The 4,051-nt window shown below is 35.8% G+C and overlaps 1 pseudogene; it reads left to right on the forward strand.

Annotated features, from left to right (window-relative positions):
* Window positions 1–3,417: 3,417 nt before the first annotated feature.
* On the forward strand, window positions 3,418–3,536 carry LOC117283466 (annotated as a pseudogene).
* Window positions 3,537–4,051: the final 515 nt, after the last annotated feature.

The following is a 4,051-nucleotide window of genomic DNA, read 5'->3' on the forward strand; positions in this document are numbered from 1 at the left end:
TATCTCACAGATGAAGACACTGAGACATAAAGGGACCAAATAAACTCCACAAATCACACAGTAAACTAGTAGCCTAACCTCGAAGAGGTATAGAGTAGGCTGTGCCATCCAAGTTTAAGTATTCTACAATGTTTGCACGCTGACAACATTGCACAGCAACGCATTCCTGCCATCCTTATGTCACCATCCTTAAGTGACACATGAATCTATCTCAGTGACTAATGTCAGGGAAAAGAACTCAAAGCCCACAATTTCTGATTTCCATAGTATCGTGGAGACAAGACTAAGGCTTCCATCACTTTTGCAAACAATAGATACAATATCTACCTACTAAGCACTTCTCTCCCAATTCTACCGCGAACTCTCACTTTATCACTCCAGTGCAGATTCACGAGAACTCCCCCAGGATAAGCTCAAATCACCATCACTAATAAACTCAATGAGGAAGAAAAGGAAATTGAAAGACACTGATCTCCCCCTAACTTAGTAACCCCCAACTTGTTCACATTAGTGAACATTCTGTTCTGCATCATTGTATGGATACATATGCACAAACATTTATGTGAATATTAATATCAACTACTTTATGGAAAGTTAAGTATCTCATAAATTCAATTTTTACTATGCCTACCCATCCTACCTTTGTTACTTATCCTTAAAAGAGCACCTGACCCATGTCCTAGTTCTTCCCAAGAAGAACTATGTTAAAAATTGAATTTTCCCTCATTTTTCTCCATACTCATTAGCGTGCCTAGACTATAAATCAAGGAACAGCTGGCATGATTCAAATTTTTTTCTTTTTAATGACTGTGTAATATTCAGCTACAGTTATGCAACATCTGTTCAGCCACTTTCCTCTTGATATCTTCTGTCTTGGCATTTTTCACAGTGCTTCAACCTTGAGCATAGGTAACTCATGCTTGACAAAGGTTTCTTAACTCACAGCTCTGGAGGAGAGAAGCTGTCTCATTACATCATCACTGGAAGAATGTGTGAAAAGACAAGAGGGGGCCAAACGCTCACTTTTATAAGACACAAATCCCACCCCTGAGGGTAGAGCCCCTGTGGCCTAATAATAGCTTTTGAAAATTCTTACTTCATAATGCTGTAGAATTCAAATTTCATCATAAGTTTTGGAGAAGACAAGTATTTCAACTACAGGCTTTGTTTCCAATTCTTAGACTTGAGAGCAACAATGGAGTAACACTGTTTTGTATAACCTTAAAATGTGGGGCACTTCTTTCTCTGTGCTATAAAATTCTAGTAGTAGAATGGCTGATTTCAATGGTACATGCACTTTATAAATTTTTAATATATATTGCCATACTGTCTTCCAAAAATACTGAAACACTTTATATTTCCATCTATAGTATGAGACAGGACCTATCCCCCTTTCCTTCTATACTTTGTCATATTCATCATTTATTAAGACTGACAGATGTAGTGATAGCTCATTGTCATCTTAACATGTATTTTACTAATTAAAGAACTTGAGACCTCATAGTTTTTATGTCCACATGCACTTCTTTGCATTTACTTTCTTTGTCACTTTTCTATGGAATCTGTGTCTTGTCAATTTGTACTTTTTTCTATATTAAATAATAGCCCTTCATCTGTCATTAGCAATAGAAACAGCCCTGAAGCTCTCCCTTTTTCATTACTTCTCTTTAGGTTGTAATTTGTCAATCAAATATTTTTATTTCTACCTAATTATAGTTGCCCATCATTTCATAGTATCTAGATTTCTAATCTTGATTCAATTTTCTCTGCCATCTCATACTTGCAGGGTTCTAGCATTATATTTTCCAAGATACTCTTTCTTTAAAAAAAATTCTTACCTTTCAAACTTTATTCAATCTGGAATTTATTTTTATGTATAATTCAGAGTATATTTTAATTTTCTTCTCTCTGTTGTTTCTGGATCATTGATTAGCTAGCCTATTCTTTTCTCACTAGATTGACTATCATTTTTTTTTTCAACCAGGACCTTGACTTTAATTTTTGTATTATATTTTTCAAATCAGATGCTCCTACGTGGTTTTGAGAAATTCAGATATTCACACTATTGTAATGTGCCAAGAAAGAAAGTAAAGAAATACTTTTTAAATCCATTTGTAATTGAGCATTGCAGCACCAGATTAAAGTACCACTGAGAGTTAGGCCTAAAACTTTGTAATCAGGAAAATAATCTCTAGTAAACTAATTTTTTAGAATTAGAAAATTATGGCCGGGGATTTAGCTCTGTGGCTCCACACCTGCCTCACAGCACAGGTGTTCAATTGCTGGTACCCCCAAAAAACAGAACTAGGAAATTAAAATTACTATACAACGAAATCTAGTGCTCTAAACTCAGTACGAGAATACAAAGTACAATTATTTATGGAGCTTCTGTCTTCCAATTATTTACAACAAAACCAGGAAGAATTTCATCAGTTGTAACAACTACTTCCTGCCTGCCACTTGGCAATGTGGCTTCCTACCTTATAGCTAAAATCCTTTTCCACTTTAATACTCTGCAAGCCAGAAATCTGCTTCCAAGCTTCCAACACTTTTGTAAAATAGGACTATCTAGAAAAGTGTCGATCCTTGCAGAACATGAAATAATAAGAACATTCTTATTTCTCTTTATGTAAAATTGGAGGAGGGGAGATGAACAAGGTAACTTGGCCATACTTCCCTTCCTAACAACACATACATACTAGCAGGATGCCTAGGGGAGGCTAGGTTTCAATATTAGCATCCATGTTACATTCCAAATAAGTATGCAACCAGATTTAGCACCCTAAGTCATATTTCTTCCTTTTCTATTGTAAACTTTTCCTCACTGGTATCGCATACTCTTGTTGGTCAACTCTATAGCCAACTTCATTAACCCATCACGTATGCCTATATAAGGGAGAATCTTTCTCAGAAGTCCCATATGGTCAATTTAAAACAACAGATGGGCAAAGGGTAGAAGAGGAGACAGAATCTGTGTCAGAGGAATGATCCTTTATTTTTCTTTCGCTGGCATACTCAACAGCACATGTCAAAGTTACTAGCTATAAAATGCTCACCGTAAGCTGATTCCCCAGCACTAGAAACGTGTATTTAATTTATAAGCAGAGGGTTATCCGTAATATGCTGTATTGGATGGTCCCACAAAAACAAAAAGGTGATACAGACTGCAGATCTACTCTTTGGGTAACAAATCCAGACTATGGGGAAGTCTAACTATCCCAAAGAACATCTACATACATTTCTTGATCAAATCAAATAATGCAATGTTACTTCTGTTTACTGAGTCAAATTCCCTTTGAAAAAAAGCATCGTTATAATTGATTTACTGTTTCTTTGCAATTCAGCAATAGTCTGGTTACTGGAAAACTAACCAGAGGAATAAAGCTTGTACATAAGTTATATAAATACAGGATGCTTAGCTTTGCGCAGTGGCAGTATCGTAGCCAATGAGGTTTATCCGAGGCGCGATTATTGCTAATTAAAATACAGGATGCTTTTGTGAAATTCATTGCTGCTTTGGAATATTTTTAATAAAAAAGAGAATCTAAAATCAAGGCTAAAAGTGAGCTGCTTGTTTCTCCATGAGTTAAAGTTTATCATTCAAGATCAGGCCTAAAGTACTAGCATTTCATTGCTCTACTCACACTCCGGGATGATTAGAACATGACCGTGTTTTCTAAAGAGCCAATATTACTGTTGGTGAATATGGCTTCTAGTCATTTCCAGTTCTACCTAAAAAACACAGATTTCTTTTCAAAAACAAAGTACATATGAGTGGCGTTCTTGGGTCGCCTTTGATGCATTTTGTCTGATTTATTCTTTAATTAACTTCGTAAGACTTTGCTTCGGAAAGCCTGAGGAGTAGGCATAAGGAGAACATGCAAAGCAGGATTGATGTATACCACTCTGTCAAGTAAACAAGCAAGAAAAGAAATGATGATATCAGTGCTTCATATCTGAAATAGCTTCTATTTCCCTTGTCTTTGTTTTATTTTCAACAGCATCTTCAAGCTGTTTGCGATTTCTGCAAAAAACACCCAGAAATAGTATC

Source organism: Fukomys damarensis, unplaced genomic scaffold (genome assembly GCF_012274545.1).
Source record: "Fukomys damarensis isolate Sample0158 unplaced genomic scaffold, DMR_v1.0_HiC HiC_scaffold_26, whole genome shotgun sequence".
NCBI classification, from domain to species: Eukaryota; Metazoa; Chordata; class Mammalia; order Rodentia; family Bathyergidae; genus Fukomys; species Fukomys damarensis.